The 18135-nt window shown below is 35.0% G+C and overlaps 1 pseudogene; it reads left to right on the top strand.

The window, feature by feature from the left end:
• The first annotated feature begins 17716 nt into the window (after positions 1–17716).
• On the top strand, positions 17717–17869 carry LOC133753901 (small nucleolar RNA SNORA31; annotated as a pseudogene).
• The last annotated feature ends 266 nt before the right edge of the window (positions 17870–18135 follow it).

Here is an 18135-nt window from a genome sequence, read left to right as displayed (position 1 = left end):
TGATTTTTATTCTAAGTAACCTTGTAGAAACAACAAAATGTAAACTGAATTATTAACTTTAAGAAAATAAATATATAATTTTTCACATTTGTTGGGTGTTAAGTGGATTTAGAAATAAGCAAGCAAATCAAAACTTTTTAAATTACTACATTTTTCATCTCTTCATTCACTGCTCAATATTTTCATCTCCTCTCTCTGTGCCAAATCTTTTCTATTTGTATCTTTATTATTTTTTAATCACTGGTGATATAATACTGACAAAGATAAATCTATTTTACTCCAGACCCTTAAATTCTGGTATTAAAATGAAATTTAAAAAGTCAAGAAACAAAAATATTTACCTTCTACATTTTTAGGAGATTTAATTATTTATCTGAAAGTAACAGAGGCAGAGAGGGAAAGACAGATAGGGGGATCTTCCATTTGCTGGTTCACTTCCCAAATGGCTGCAATGGCCTAGGTTGGGTGAGGTGTAAGTCAGGTACCTGGAAATCCATCTTAGTTTTCCATATAAGTGACAGGAGCCCAAATACTTGGTCAATCATCCACTGCTTTCCCAGGCTCATTAGCAGGAAGCTGAATCTGAAGTAGAGCAGCTGCGATTCCAATCAGATGTTGTCACAGGTGGTAGCTTAATGTGCTGTGCCACAACACTGGCCCCGAATCAGAATATTTAAAGATATAATAAGTATAGTAAAGGAAACAAACAAGACAGAAATAGAGAACAGAGAAAACAGAGATCTTCTCTGGATACAATAGTTGGGGAAAATATATTTGACTGACTGATATTTAATCTGAAACCTAAATAGCAATAATTCATTCTTTTAAATATTTCCATTATTTTTTAAATTTGGACAGTTAGCCAAAATTGGAAATTATCTGTAGAATTGTTTTGAAATAGGTCATTGACATCTTATTTGGTGGAGAGAAGAAACAATATGGCTCATCTTTATCATATACCGGTTTATCAGTGTGAAAAGAATTTGAGAGCTATGTTTTATATTTAATTTTTAAAATATATTTGAGAGACGTATCTTCTATCCATTAGTTCATTCCTCAAATGTGCACAATAGCCAGAACAGGATTGGGCTGAAGCCAGGAGCTGAGAACTCAATCTGGTTTTCCTACATGGTTGGCAAGAACCCCGGTATCTGAGTCATCCCCTGCTGCCTCATAAGGTGCATATTTGCTGGAAACTGGAATAATAAGCTGAGCTGGCACTTGAACCCAGGTACTCTAATATGGGATGCAGTTGTCCCAAGCAGCAATGTAATTGCAGTGTCAAGTACAATTAAAAGGTACTCTTTAAACAATATTTTTGCTGTCTGCAATTCATGACAATTTAGCTATATCTACACAGCCTGGTGGGAATTTTAGCAAAGTGTCTCATGGTTTTTTCAGTTAAAAAAAAGTAAAGATACGAAATTGCACTTTGCGCTTTAGAATATTACATGTGAAATGAGTTGATTTTGAAATTGATCTAGCAAAAATTCTTCATTTATTTTAGAATATATATATATATATGCTGATGTCTTAAAAATTCATCTTTCACACTTAGAGATAGAAATGAGGATTCATTAATTCTAAGTAATTGGTTTACAAATGATTATTATCTCCATCTTAATGTACCTTTAAATGCAAGTAAGAATTTAAATAACACCTATGTACTTTCAACACTAATTTTACATTCAGTAGTTAACCATATGTCTTGATCTTTTGGGCTATATTACCAATATGAAATTAAAATGCATTAGCCCATAAGAGGCTGGTTTTAGTGTCCAAACCAAATGACTATGTTGAATGTGTGTGTGTGTACTTGCTTACTGAAGTATTCAATCAATGGTCCTACTTGGTAATGTTATTATTCAAGAATGGCTACTAGTGAATTCATTTGGAAAATTCTGTAATTATTTTATTGAGAAAAATAGTAATTCATTAAGATATGCAATACCTCATCATTCCTTCATTCTGTAGAATTATATGGAAAATGAGAGGAGACATCAGGATTCCTAGAAAATTCATATAAACTCTTTCTGATTAACCTATGAAGATTATATTAAATTATGATATCCATCATTCATACAGAGCTCTCATATACTTCATGAGAGCTTGCATCTAAAAACATTCTATATTTCAGACAACAGATAAAGCAAGCTTGATATATTAACCAATGTAATTTATTTTCACAATTCTATGTAGTGGACACTACCATCACCCTCACTTTATGAGTAAACAATGTTCAGCAAATCTATACAACTTGAGCAATATCCCAAAGCAAATAAATGACTGAAGTAGGAATTAATCATGGGTCCTCTGCCATTACTTCAAAACTACAGTATCAGTGATTTCAAAATTTCAGTGATCATCAACAATTGGAAAAATTAATAAAATTGTCAACAGTAAATGCCCTAAGTAACCAAAAGTCTTTATCTTGACCCATTTTACTTGAAGACTCTACACCTCTCAAAGCTCCTGATTTTTTTCAAACTTGTTTGTAGGTTTTCAATTACATTCTGGTAAGAGAGGCAATCACCACCCACAGTGAATTGTTCAAGATCCTACTGAAAGGGCTATACCTGTGCAGATGTGTAAATATCCAAAGGCCATCATGCACTTCAATTTAGTACTAAAATCTTACCCAAGGAAGAATATAAGCCTTATTGCCATAACAGGTAATGCGTGTTGGGACCATGTTTCTGAGCTACTCCTGCATGAACTTGTGCCCAGTCTTACTTGGAAAGTTGTTCTCTTGCATATTCACTTCCTCCTATAATAAAAATATAACAATTCACCCTTGCTGGAGTACTCATAACTCTGGAAATGATTCCCAGTGGTCTCCTCATTTAATCCAAATAAAGTACTTTATATGACAATTCTGGTGCATCGCTTGACTGACTCTAGCAGGAAGTGGAACAACAGTTTCAAGTGGGTAACAAAATTACAGATTCCCAATTCTTCTCCAGAACTACAAAATCTCTTCCTAAAGTATGGGATTCTGCATTTATGAAAACTTTCTACCCTGCAGTTTGATAATTACAGTAAAAATTATACCTTTACAATGCAGTAATATGATGGAGACCAACTCAACCAAATGATGTAACTGAGGAATAAGATGATATGATGTGCTTTCTGATATGATACATCACCTAAGTAGTTTTTCTTGCAAAAATATTTCACCTGAACCTAATTTAAAAAAAATGACCAGAATCATTGTGATAAAAAAATCAAGACAGAATGTATGACAATTCTATACAAATGCTTCAATCTCTTAACACAAATATTTAAAAAGGCAAATTAGAAAGCTGAATTAAAATACTGCAAGTTGTTTAGATTAAAAAAAGAACATAAACTCAGTCAAATTCAATGTATTAACTATAATTAGAGCCTGAATTAAAAGCACACACCCGCATATGCATCCACATGAGAATTATGAAAGATATTTTCAGAATACTTGGAAAAACTTGACTATTAGATGCAAATTAGGTGATATTATGGAACTAAAGTTAAGATTTTGGGGGTATGATGATGTTCCTATGCTGATATAGAAGACTGTCCTTATTGTTAAGAATTGCATAACAAAGTATTTAGGGTGAAATATTATCAATCCAAAATAAAGAGATAAAAAAGTATATGTGTTTGCATGTGCATGTGGAGATAGCAAAATGATATGGAAGGAAGGAAGCAGCTAACAATGGGAGGGAGAGCAAGAGATAAAGGGCAAATGTAGCAAAATATTTTTAAAAATCAGATTAATTGAAAGGTATATGATTGTGCTAGTAATCCCTTTTTCCTACAAGCTTAATTTTCCATTCAAAATAAGAAGTTAAGTAAAAGGAAGCTCAACATGTGGATCTGACGCATAGGCTAGTCTAGTCTATACAATATCTGAGCTATTGCATCACTCAGTACATTCTTAATATCCACCATATACATTTCAGAACTTATGGATATCCACAGATTCCATATTTCTGTAAAGAAAGGATAAGAACATATCTCTTATAAGGTAAAAAGAAGAGTGAAGTAAAGGCTAAGAAACATGAATGAGAGTGGGTACCAAAGCGAAGAATATGGGTCACAAAGTAGACAAATTTTTATTAGTAATTATAAAAAGAATAAGTTATTAGGGAACCAAGCACATGGGTAGGCAGATTGCAATATATTAAGAAGACAAAACACAAGAGAAAATGAACTAAGAGTTGAAGAAATAAATATTCTAAGAAGCACTGATTTAGACAGTAGCAGAACAAGTTACTCAGGGGTGACTTTAGCCTGAGGCAAAGAATTGAAGTTATAATATTTTGGGGAATGTAATTAAAATCAAAATCTTTTCCTAACACTTAAATCCTATTCACAAAGCTAGCAAATAAAGAAAATACTGGAGCCGGCGCTATGGCGCAGCAGGTTAACGCCCTGGCCTGAAGTGCTGGCATCCCATATGGGCGCCAGTTTGAGACCCAGCTGCTCCACTTCCAAACCAGCTCTTTTCTATGGCCTGGGAAAGCAGTGGAAGATGGCCCAAGTTCTTGGGCTCCTGCATCTACATGGGAGTCCCGTAAGAGGCTCCTGGCTGCTGGCTTCAGATCAGTGCAGTTTCTGCCATTGCAGCCAACTGGGGAGTGAACCAGCGGATGGAAACTCTCTCTGCCTCTCCTCTGTGTAACTCTGACTTTCAAATAAATAAATAAATCTTTATAAAAGAAAAAGTGAAGTACATCATATTCTGCTAAGAGATTACAAAGACAGAAAAGAATCTCACTCCCTTATATAGTCAGCCAGGTACACCTCCCACTACACATATAGAACATTTCTATTATCATTTTCAACAGATGGAATTATGCCTCCTGATTTTATTTATTTTATTCTTATTATTTTAAATAATTATTTATTTATTTGAAAGCCCATGCTACAGAGAGAGAGAGGGAGGGTTGGGGAGAGAGAGAGAAATAGAGAGAGATTTTCCATCCCCTGATTCACTCCCCAAATGGTCTCAAGGAATCTAAAACTCCATCCATATTTGTCACGTGGATGGTAGGGGCCCAAGCACTTGAACTATCTTCCACTGCTTTCCCAGAAATGCTAGCAGGGAACTGAATGGGAACTGGAGCAACCAATACATGAACCAGCACTCATCTGGGATGCCGGTGTCTCAGGTGGCAGCTTAACCCTTGTGCCACACCGCCAGACCATAGCATCATAATTTTAATTTGTATTTATGCTTGCAGTATGCAAATAATATTAATTGTATTAACTGTAATTATGATTTGTGTTAATTATTGCAAATAGTTTAAATGAAAAGCTACCATTTACTAAGTACCTTTTATGAACAAACAGCATATTATATAAATATTATTCCATTTAATCCTTTAATCCAATTAGAAAGTGCTATTATTGTACTCATTTTACAGTGCAAGATTTTGGTTTTTAGAGACTCATTGGCTTGTTGGAGTTACAACAGCTAGGAATTGGGAAGCTAGATTGGTAAAGATAGGCTTTTCTGCTTCCAAAGCTCTTACAATTTCTAGTACATACAGCATTCTATTAAGATAGAGGGAAGACTGACAATATCTGATTTGATAATGAAATAGTGAGCTATTTATTGAGGGCATGTTAGGACCCCCAAATGACCCCTCACTAGAGGCAGAACAGGATCCCGGATTCTGGGTGATGATTTAAGTGGCTCTAGCTAGGAAGGTTAGAGGGCTATGTGAACAGGAAGCCAAGTAGATCATTACACAATCAACTAATTTGTCCTGCACATTTCCATTAAATTATGATAATAGTCAAAGGCAGGGGGTCTAGCCCCTGAATTATTTCAAGAAGAAAATAGCAACTCCAACTACAAAAATATCATTGAAAGTTGCTATATAACCTATAATTGAGAGTAAGATAAGACTTTCTATTTTGAGACCTCATAAAATGAGCAAGAAACTTGTTTTGATCTTTTTGTATTAGAAACATAGTATTTATTATATTTATCTTACCATAAAAATGATTCGTGCTAGACACAAAACATATAGGAAATTTATAAAACCGCTAACAACAAAATAATAATCACCTTAAGCTCATTATCCAAGTATATAACCCTATATAATATTTTGGTGCATGTATAAAAATAATAACGTTTACTCTTACTAATGAAGCAAATGTGCATGTTTGAAAACTTTCTTGGTCTGTGACAGATCATAATTATGTGCAACTATGTGGTTGGGAGATCAGGCTTCCATCATTAGAGACCTGATACACTTTTCTGCACCAGTTGCTCTCAGAATCGTTGTTTGCCTAATAGTCATGATAAAAATTACTTCCCATGAAGTGGCTGAGCCTTCAAAGCCTGATTCTGTTTACGGACTTTATCAGCATCGACTATGAACCTTGGCAATTAGAACATCAAAATATTTTTGATCAACGAAACCTAACTGCAAAATTCGCATCTGATAGTGTGTGTAAGCCACAGTCGAAATACATATAAGAAATTCTTTCAGCCACTTCAGCCCTATAAAAGGGACCTAATCCTTTAGACCACTAAATTCTAATGGCCCTCTGTAAAGATGGTCTTTGATTGGGGATCCTGAATGAAACAGACATTTTTACAAAGAAACTAGCAAGTTCTATAAGAGATGAAAGAAGCTTTGAGAAAGTTACTTGGAGATTTCAAGCAAATTCCATTAGTTTCAAATAGAAACTAAGTAAATTGACAAAGTTGGATCAATGTAAGTAATGTGAAAAGACACACCTGCTGTAGGTATTATGCTAGTTTTGGAAAGATCATAACTTGTAGCAATGTCAAAGGATAAAGTCTATTGTTATGCAAGATGAAGGCAAATCATGAAATTCCGGTACCACAAATGTAGAGAACAGTCAGCTTCGTGGAAAAGTGTTATGAAAGAAACCAAAATTAATTCTGCTACAATTTATACATTTTTTATAGTTTACAAAACTAATTTAATGCAAATTTTTTATTTTAGTCCTTAGTAGCTAGTATTTTATGAACACTGATTCTTACAGAAGTTAAACAGTTTACTCAAGAGAATGAGGATCTGTATTTCAATCAATTTTACCAGAAAATCTCGTCTCTGAACCACTTTGCTGTTTTCTTCTTAGATTACTTTAGATCATCATGTCTTATATTTTATCATAAAGATCACTATATCATTTCATTTTTTCCACTAATCCTTTATCTTGAAATGTTTCATTTACTAAAAATTCGTATCCATTTTCTGACTTAAGAATATCTCCGAACTTGATTTAATTCTAGTCAAAAGCCAAATAGTAAGGGTAATTCACCCTATATACTTTATTAGCATTAAATATGATACATACATTGATCTATTTAAGAAATTTTTCACAACTTGCCAAAAGTTGAACAGCGAGTTGAAACTAGAGATTAAAGCTCTTCGACTACAGCTTTTGCTATACTACATCTCTGTCTTTTGGCACATCAGACTAAATCACGGTTCTTCTGGGTTTTTGGTTTCTACTCCTATAGAGGAGTTAGTTATAGCTCTATTAATAATATTTTGGCAAATTTAACCATTGAAATTGATATTTTAAAAGAATTGCCTGAGAATTTTTGTACCTTAGGTAGTGGAATGGAAAAATTGCAAATGTAAGTGTAACTTCCATGTGAGGCAAACTCAGGAGACAGCCATTAAAATTCTCACCAAGATTTATGTCTGAGTGACCCAACTAGTCATTTTGTTCTACATTTTTATAGTGATAATCATCTTAATCAAAGTGCATTGCTATAATCCATTTAATTCCTTTTTTAATCTTCCATTCCAATATTAATGTGATTCATATATATCCATGCATATCTCAACATGTTTCATTTATATGTAATATGCTTTATTATTGTTATTGCTGTTATTTTTAGTTTTACAGTATTTATCTTCACCAATAGTTTTATATCTTTATATGGTTGAATATGGAATCCATTCCACTTGCTAGAGAGAAAAATTGAAGGATCACATGGATCTTGATCAGAAAGCAAGCAGAAATTTGTATTTATTCTCTTAGCAGTCTGCATAAAAATTGTCAAATAAGACTAGCAGGTATAGTGGTAGGCAGAATCATCACAATGGAAGAGAGATGGAAGAAAATGCTGTGTCATGCAGATATATTTTATATATTTTAGTACATCAGACTACTTTGAACTGTCAGGAATTCTAGTCACTTAATGATTTTAGCTAGTAGAAATTTTTCCATGTATGCTTTAAAAGAGTCAGAATAAAAGATTCTCCCACATGCTAGAGCAGTGTTTCCCAACCTTCAGTTATCTAAATCTCATATCCTAGAATTTTGCCATATCTATATGTCATCACCATTATTTACTTAATATTTTATTTTAAAATTTCTTTAATAATTATATGAAGATGGGTAATTATTTTTAACAATAAAATCTCTAGATGTATCAACACAGCACTCTTTGCATTAATACCAATGTGTCTTTAGAAGTCAAAGAGTTCACAAACAAGTGAAGCTTGATAGAAGATAACATACATTAATTGGTGGGTTAAGAGTGATAATGTTACTATTAATTTTCAACAATTTGAGAATTGCTTCACTTATGCAGTTACTTCAATCACTTAAAACACAATGTTTGACTATCTTTGTTATGCATCAGGTTAAGCTTCAGCTTGCAAAGCTGGCATCACTTATCAGAGTGCCTGTTTGAGTCCCCATCAACTGCTGTGCTTTCTATCTAGCTCCCTCTTTCTGTCTCTCCCTCTCTCCTTGTCACTCTGCCTTCACATAAATGAATAAATCTTTAAAAAATATAAAATACAGTCAGCACTATGGCATAGCCAGGATGAGCAGTGCCAGCATCCCACATGGGCACAGGTTAGAGCCCTGCCACTCCTCTTCCAATCTCACTCTCTGCTATGGCCTGGGAAAGCAGTAGAAGATGGCCCAACTCCTTGGGACCCTGCACCCACGTGGGGGACAGAAGAAGCTCCTGGCTCCTGGCTTTGGATTGGCTTGGCTACGGCCATCGTGGCCATTTGGGAAGTGAACCAGAAGATGGAAGACCTCTCTCTCTCTCTCCCTGTCTCTACCTCTCTCTGTAACTCTGCCCTTCAAATAAATAAAATAAATCTTTAAAAAAATATAAAACACAATCTCTAAATAAGAATATATTAGTCTCACTAAGAATGTATCAGACTCTTCTTAGGATCTAAAATTTCTATCATTGATCTTGCATTTTTCTGTCATAGGTAAATAATAAATTAGAAGGGAAGATGAATATGATTAAAGGCAAGTATAATAAAAGCAAGTGAAGGAATGGCCGACTTCATAATGTGAAAAGTGAGTGAAAAATATAAAAGCAGAGAATTATCTTTCTACCTTTTACAATAAAGAATATCCATATTTGTGGTGACATTAAATAATTAGCAGAAGTTTGACTTTAGCTTAGCAGTTAAAACACCTGCTAGATGCCTACATCTTAATACCTGGGTTTGATTCTTGGATCCATCTCCTGATTACAGATTCCCCTTAATGCAGGTCCTGAGTGGCAATGGTGAAAGCTCAAGTAATTGGGCCCCTGCCACCCACATTGGAGTGCTGGATTCTGTTCCTGGCTCCTGGCTCTGACTTTAGCCTATCCCTAAGCATTGGGGAATCTGAGGGTAAACCAGCAAGCACAGGAGCTCCTTCTCTCTCTCTTTGTCTCTCTGTCTCTGTCTCTCTCTCTGTCTCTGAAATAATTTTTCATTAAATAATTAAATAACAAAGAAAAATATTCAACTACACAGTGGCTTTTGAGAAAGTAGAGAAGCATGGGATTGAAAATACATCCAAAAAGGTTAAAAATATTAGTTACTTAAAGAGAAATTATTTAGTCATCTGTAAAATTCACATATACAGAACATGGCATTTGTAACATAGCCAGAAAAATGAATTCTCATTGTGTTTTAAAAACCATTTGTTTTTTAATTCTCAAAGGCACAGACCAGTAGAGGTAGAGAGTTAAGAGACATCTTTCATCTCTTGAACACTCAGATGCCTGCAACAGCCAGGACTGGGCCAAGTCAAACGAACCCAGGAATCAACCCAGGTTTCCTACATGTGTGGCAGAGAGCCAAGTCCTTGAGCCATGACCTGCTGCCTCCTAGGGTGCTCATTAACAGGAAGCTAGACCAGAATGGGAGGAGTCAGGAGTTGAACCAGGCACTTTGGTATGGGATGTGGGAATTCTAAAAGGTATCTTGACTACTATACAAAACACCCACTTTCTCTTCATTGTATTTTTATAAAGAGACACTAGGAAGTCTCTGAATTTCTGATATTATTTTTGAGTCATAACAACTCAGCCACATGCAGACAAGGTCATGACTTTTTTTGAGAATCGTAGATTTAGTCATTTAGCAACATAAATTCCAAATCTAGGAGATATTCCATGTTATAGAATTTGAAACCACTACATCTCAATCGGGTTGACTTATGAATTGTGAGTCATTGCTGATGATACACAGTAAGCAGAAATTTCATTGCAGGTTAATTTTGCATGAAACATTAAACACACAAAAAATTAAAATGTCAGCTAAATCACATAAGTGAATTATGAATATGGTTTGGGTCATTCTTTCTTCAATATTAAAACTTCTTCTGATCAGAACCTAATACAAACCAATCGTAAAGGAAGAGATATAGTAAGAGGAATACAATTGCTTCCATAAAATGTATTTATGTTGTTCTAGGAAGACTAACAAAGAATAAAGATAAATCACCCAGTTTCAGAATTGAAATATGAGATATAAATACTGATCTTATGGTAATTAAAAAACAGTCAAGTAAAAAACTGTTAAAAGTTGTGAACAAATATTTTACTCAACAGTGTGTCACAAAGCTACAAAATAAATATATCTCAGCTTGGTTTGAATAAGTATGATAGGTACACTTTGATTTTTTTACTGTAAAATTATTTTCAAAGAGCCTAAATGCATCAAACATATCACTTACCACTATTGTCAATGGAATCTAAAGTAACTGAACTACAAGGTTTTTCACTTGTGGAAGATCTTCTGGAATCATAAAGGTCTTTAGAAAGAGAAATGAGGGCTTTCCTGAAAAGTCACTTTTACCTAAGAAAAAAGTGTGAACTTACATGGAGAAAATATGACACTAGTAGTAACATACTAGCAATATTGAAAAAGAAAATATGTAAAATTCTTAGAGTGGGAAAGAAAACTATAGCATCCAGAAGCTCTCTATTATGGTTATTGTAAACCTCCATCACACCATAAGAAACTAGAATCATTTTGAAAAAAATCGTTGTCAATTGTAAACAAGCTTTTAGTTCTTCAAACTAAATGCATTATGTATTAAGAACATAGGTGATTGGCAATGACATGTTATATTAAGGTTTTAAAATAAAAATGTGAAAAATGGAGCTGTCTAGAGTTTGAGGCCATAGCTCTATATATCACTGTCCACCTGGTGGTGATCAATACAAATTACAGGAATAGTATCTAAAAGAAAACATCAGAAAGCAGTTTCACACACTCAGAAGTGTGTAGGGAAAATTCATATTTCTCAAATAGAAACATTATAATTTCTGAAATATGTTGAACAAAAACATCTTATAGTATTTTACCTTAGCAATAATTCTAATACTATAGCCAAATAACGTTCAATGTTTAATAAATAAAATACATTATTATCAACAAAAAAAATACTGTAAATCTGATTTTAGAAGATACATGGAGGGTTAAAAGAAACTACCCACTCAGATGTGAGCCAGATGGAATCCCTAAGCTTTAATTCAAAAAATCCCATGCCCTTGTGTTCACGATAGTCTTTCCACATTGATCTCAGAGACCCTTCCTACCTACCAACAAAAGAATTCTAAACCTTGAATGAGATGTTTGAAGTAAGCGCTTCCAATGGGTGAGAGCTCTTGCATCCAAACTGCCTAAGCCCTTCAGCCTGGCCAGCTGGACAGCAGTCTTTGTGAGGAGAGCTCTTTACTAATAATTAACAGAAAGGACTGCAATCAAGTCAGGAAACCTCTCACAGCTCCAGTGTCACTGAAAGGGCACTTTGGCACTGTTTTCCCTAGTAGACTAATGAAATGGGAATTTGTAGGTTATGAGATCGGCACTACCTTAAGTGGATCCTGTATTGTTTGGTTTACAAAAGTAGTTTTATTAGCTTTCTGTTCTTGCCATCTCTAGCTAAAGTTGCATGATCAGATTAGGGTAGCAGGAAAGCACTATGTTTAAAAGACCTTTGTAGGTGAAGATACTTGCTAAATTCTTTGGTTTTCTCAATAGATTGAACATGAAATATAACCTTTCTGCCTAATAAAAGCTTTGTTGATGCAAATGTCTACTTTCAGGAATTTCTGAAGCAGGTTTAGCATGAGTAAAACCGTGAATAGAAAACTTTTGTTTTCAGTGGCCTCCATCTCATCATTCAATGCCCCATTTTGCCTTTCCCCAACCCCCATCAACCCACCCACCAAGAACTCAAAGCCTATATGCTGCCTTCCAGCTGTCCAGGCTTTCTCATGGCTCAGTCTCTTAAGCTTGCACCTCTCACTAAATCATTTGTTTTCTGGACATTTCACTCCTCCGATCACCCTCAGCAAGCAAATTTTGTCTGTTCTCTGCCATCTTCCTTCTTGGTCCAGGCTCTCCTAGTTCATTTGGTAATCTTATTTGAATACTATATGATACCATGTTGGCTGCAATTGAAATAATTGTAGACAACTAAGGCTCTCACTAAAGTTGAATATATTAACTACCAAAAGATTTTAGTGGAAACATGTTAGTGAGAAAGATCGCTGAAGGAAACACAAGCTCTTTAGTGTTCCATTCCTCAAATTAAACATGTGAACAGCTGCCTACACATCAAAGTATAATCAATTGTTTTTTAAAAGTAGGATAATTCTAAAAGATTTAAGTTTCCAAAGGAAAGATTTCCTTCAATGTCACAATTATTTTTAATTCAAAGTTTATCAATCAGAGTATTACTCATAAAGAACATAATCAAAAAACTTTTAAGAATTGGATACATCTTTAGAACACAAAGATGATCAAAAAGGACAATATCTGGAAATTGTCAAATTATGCTATCACTGCTTTTGGGATTGTAGAGTAAGTTCATATCCATGATTTAATGTGATCATCATAGTCAACTTTGATGTAGAAATGATAAGTATTATTGTGTAATTTTTAAGGAAATGATGCTGAGAAAGGATGCTAAGTTGCCTGAGATATCATATGTAGCTAGTAGCACAAGTTCTCTGACACATACCTCAATGTTTTATCCACTGTAAATATATACCCATTTGCCTCAATTTCCGCAAACCAGATTTTGATCTTCACTTGACTTGGATAATTTTCCATCATCAGTACTTCTTATATCAATGATTAAAAAGGAAAAAGGAATCAGATTCATGGCCTTTTTAAATGAATGCACTCTTTTATCTACAGGCTCTGGAGGTACATTACATACAGTTTTTCTACTATAGGAAGGAATTGAATGTGGTATATTTAACTTCTCTAAGTTAGACAATTTTATATGTGTTCTGCACACTTTTTTCAAATGACTAAACTCCTTACTTCAGGTGTTTCAACAGTGTATTTTTCTTGTCATTCTCTTAGTACTAATGCTTACCACCAAATGTGATGATAATCACTCCCACAACCACATTTAATTTGCTGATCAATTAAATATCCCGTAGAAGCAGGTTCATTTTCTGTTGTAACTGGTTTCACTCTCATTGGCCCCAAATCAAAACTATTCTCATAAAACACATACTTAACTGTGTGGCTGTTAGGCTTGATACAGAAAGCTTTCCTCGCTCTTCCTTTCTTATTCAACTAGTTTTCATGATCAAAACCCAGTACTTTTGGCGCCAGTGTTGGGACAGAGTAGGTTAAACTACTGCCTGCACTGTTGAAATCCCATATCAGAGTGTAGGTTCAAGTCCTGGCCATTCGGCTTCTGATTCAGTTCCCTGTTACTGTGTCTGGGAAGGCAGTGAAAATGGTCCAAGTGCAATGTACCCCTGGCACTCATGTTGGAGACCAGGATAAATGTGCAGGTTCCTGGTTTCAGCCTGGCCCAGTTCCAGCCATTTGCAGAGCGAATTAGCAGGTGAAAGATCTCTCTCTCTCTCTCTCTCTCTCTGCCACTATGCTTTTCAAACAAATAAATCTTTTTTAAAGCATTTCTCACTCTTCCATTATGAGACCAAATGTTCAAGATTAGTTTTTGTGTCATTTGGAACCTCAAGAATGATGCTACCATAGAGCTAATAGTACAATAAATTTATTTTGATAGGAAAAGTTATCATTTCAGCATGCATACACCTCAGTAGCATGTGGTCTTGGCATACATCTGAAATATAGCTCAAGGCCCTGTGCCTGCAAGATTCAAGTGCAACCAGGTCATTGCTGACTTGTGCAGCCAAGAGATGCCCCCATCACCCCTATTCTAATCATAAGGAGATAGCAAGGAGCAAAACTGCAGCCCCTCGAAAGTGTAGCACTATAATAAGCACATAAATGAATCTTGGATCTGTTAAAACCATTACTGATTAGATACTAAGGGTCTCTGTCCCTAGGCCAGTTACTACAGCCCAGGAGCCCCAGAATTAAAGTAGAGACTCATGGCACCAGATCAATATATATATATATATATATATATATATATATATATATATACCAGCCAGTGTCACTTGTGGATGATTGGAACAGCCTTGGAATACAATTTCCTCCAGGATCAGGCAGGCTATAGTAATGTACTTGGCCCTACATTGTGTTGCACTGGTCCTGGTAGGCTGCCGGCTCTGGGTGTGTTTTACATCACAGCATAGATGGCCACAGGACTTCTCACTCCGTTCTTCTCTTAATTAGAGGCATAATAAGATATAGAGAATAATTGTATATTTGGGGGAAGGAAAGGTAGGTGGATGCCAATAAATTGTTTAGAAAACTGAGACTAGCACCACAGGGACTCACACAGCATTGGTAGATGCAGGGCTGACACTACTGTGGTGCTAACCATCCTCCTGACAGAACAGGTATCCCCACCCCTCCTCAAGGACTGCTACTGAAACTCAGAACTGATGGGTCTAAGAGGAGTCTCTCATGCTCCCATTGTTGCTACCAGAAATTTTGGTGGAAAAAGAAACAAACAGACTCTTCTATAGCACCCAAATTGAAATAAATCCATAACGTATAACAAATTGATATATGAACACACATCTTTTTTTTATTAAACTTTTATTTAATGAATATAAACTTCCAAAGTACAGCTTATGGGTTACAATGGCTTCCCCCTCCCAAAACTTCCCTCCCACCCACAACCCTCCCCTTTCCCGCTCCCTCTCCCCTTCCAATCACATCATGATTCATTTTCAATTCTCTTTATATACAAAAGATCAGTTTAGTATAAATTAGGTAACGATTTCAACAGTTTGCCCCCATATAGCAACACAAAGTGAAAAAAAATACTGTTGGAGTACTAGTTATAGCATTAAATAAGAGTGTACAGCACATTAAAGGCAGAGATCCTACATAATATTTTTTTAAAAAATTAAATAATTTTCTATGCCATTTCCAATTTAACACCAGTTTTTTTTTCATTTCCAATTATCTTTATATACAGAAGGTCGATTCAGTATATAATTAGTAAAGATCTCATCAGTTTGTACCCACGCAGAAACACAAAGTGTAAAAATACTGTTTCAGTACTAGTTATAGCATCACTGCACATTAGACAACACATTAAGGACAGAGCCCACTTGGGATGTAAGTACACAGTGACTCCTGTTGCTGACTTAACAGTTTGACACTCCTGTTCATGGCGTCAGTAATCTCCCTAGGCTCTAGTCATGAGTTGCCAGGGCTATGGAAGCCTTTGGGGTTCGCTGACTTTGATCTTATTCCGATAGGGTCATAGTCAAAGTGGAAGTTCTCTCCTCCCTTCAGACAAAGGTACCTCCTTCTTTGATGGCCCCGTTCTTTCCACTGGGATCTCACTAACAGAGATCTTTCATTTAGGTCTTCTTCTTTTTTTCTTTTCCATGGTATCTTGGCTTTCCATGCCTACAATACTCTCATGGGCTCTTCAGCCAGATCCGAATGCCTTAAGGGCTGATTCTGAGGCCAGAGTGTTGTTTAGGACATCTGCCATTCTATGAGTCTGCTGTGTATCCCACTTCCCATGCTGGATCTTTCTCTCCCTTTTTGATTCTATCAGTTAGTATTAGCAGACACTTGTCTTGTTTGTGTGATCCCTTTGTTTCTTAGACCTATCCAAGCCATCGAATGTGAACTGAAATTGATCACTTGGACTAGTGAGACACATCTTTAGGAAAAATTCTTCTGCAACAAAAGCCGATGATTAAATTGATATAAACAATGAATATTTCAGATGTGCAAATATCAACATAGGAGCGCAGGGAGTACAAAAAGCAAAGGCACACCAAAGTAATAGCTATAAATAGAAATAGAGATTGACAAAATGACTGATTAAAAATTCAAAGGAATGGATATAAGAATGCTCAAAGAGATATGACGGAATAAAGATGGATAGTTGAATAACATCAGGGAAAAATGCATGACTTGAATGAGAAATTCATCAGACAGAGATTTTGAAAAAGAATCAAGCAGAAATCCTTCAAATGAAGACCTCAATAAGTCAAATTAAAACACAATTGAAAATCTCAACTATTGATTAGCTCAAACAGAACAAAGAATCTCTGAACTTGAGAACAGGCCATTTGAAATGCCTTTAGACAGAAAAGAAGTAGGAAAGAATGAAGACAGGATTCAAGACATTTGAGGTTTCATTAAATGAACAAATATGTGGATTGTGGGGATTTCTAAGGGTGAAGACAAAAGGACAAGATTCAAAAACATATGCAAAAACATGACAGAATACATCCCTAATTAGATAAATATATGCAAACACAAGAGGCCAATAAAAACTCAAATAGGCATGCCCATTAGATATTTTCAACATGACATGTAATAATCAAACTCTCAAAAAAAAAAACTACACAAAGAGAGGATTCTAAAATTTACAAGAGAAAACTGGCAGATCACTTTTAATAGAGCCCTCATTAGATTAATGGAAGATTAAAAAAAAAAAAAACTTACAAGCCAAGAGGGAGAGGAATGATACATTCCAGTTTTGAAAAGAAACTAATTGAAAACCAAGAATACTGTACTCAGTGAAGCTATTTTTATAAGTGAAGGGTAAATAAAGATTTTCCAAGACAGGTGAAAGTTGTGGAAATTCATCACAATCAGATAAGACAAAATACGCTTAAAAGAATCCTTACAGGAGCCAAAAAAAAAGAGAGATAACAGCCAACATGAAAACAAGTGAAAGTATAAAAATTACTAGAAGCAGAACAAATAATATGCAAAATAAATGGAATAATTTATTTTAAATTTGAAAACTAAGTCCTTAATTTTCAATAAAGACCTTGAATGAAAATGGAATAAATTTCACAAAAACAGATATAGACTTAATGGGAAAAAACAAACAAAAAAAAACTTGGAGAGGGTGTTTTGGCACAGTGAGTAAAACCACCACTTGCAATGCCAGAATCATACACAGAAAGCCAGTGCTAATCCCAATGTATGGAGTAAGACAGTATAAGTTGGCTTAGGTACTTGGGACCCTGGCAACCATTTGGGAAACCAAGATGGAGATCCTGGCTCCTGGGTTCAGCATGGCCCAGACCCAGCTGCTGTGGCCATTTGTGAAGTGAACTATCAAAGTCAATAAACTTTTAGCTAAACTCACAAAAATGAGAATTCTTTCATTTGTACTAGGATCCAAAAGAAAAATTCCTGCGCTTCCTGTCTTTGTGGTAGCCCAGATTGAATTGAGGAATACATTTGTAGAAAAAAAAAAGAGTACACAGATACAGAAAATGAGAGACAAGAAATGAGATATTATAACTGATACTGCAAAAGTAAAGATCATTAGGGACTATTGTGAACAATTATATGCTAATAAATTTACTTAAACAGAACAATAACAAATAGCAGTATCAAATCGGTAATAGAACATCTCCCTTTCACATCAAGTGCAGGACCAGATGGCTTCACTGATGAATTCTACCAAATATTTAAAGAAGAATTATATAAATTCTTCTTAAATTAT

Source organism: Lepus europaeus, chromosome X (assembly GCF_033115175.1).
Source record: "Lepus europaeus isolate LE1 chromosome X, mLepTim1.pri, whole genome shotgun sequence".
Lineage (NCBI taxonomy): Eukaryota > Metazoa > Chordata > Mammalia > Lagomorpha > Leporidae > Lepus > Lepus europaeus.
This window is presented reverse-complemented; position numbering and strand designations above follow the sequence as displayed.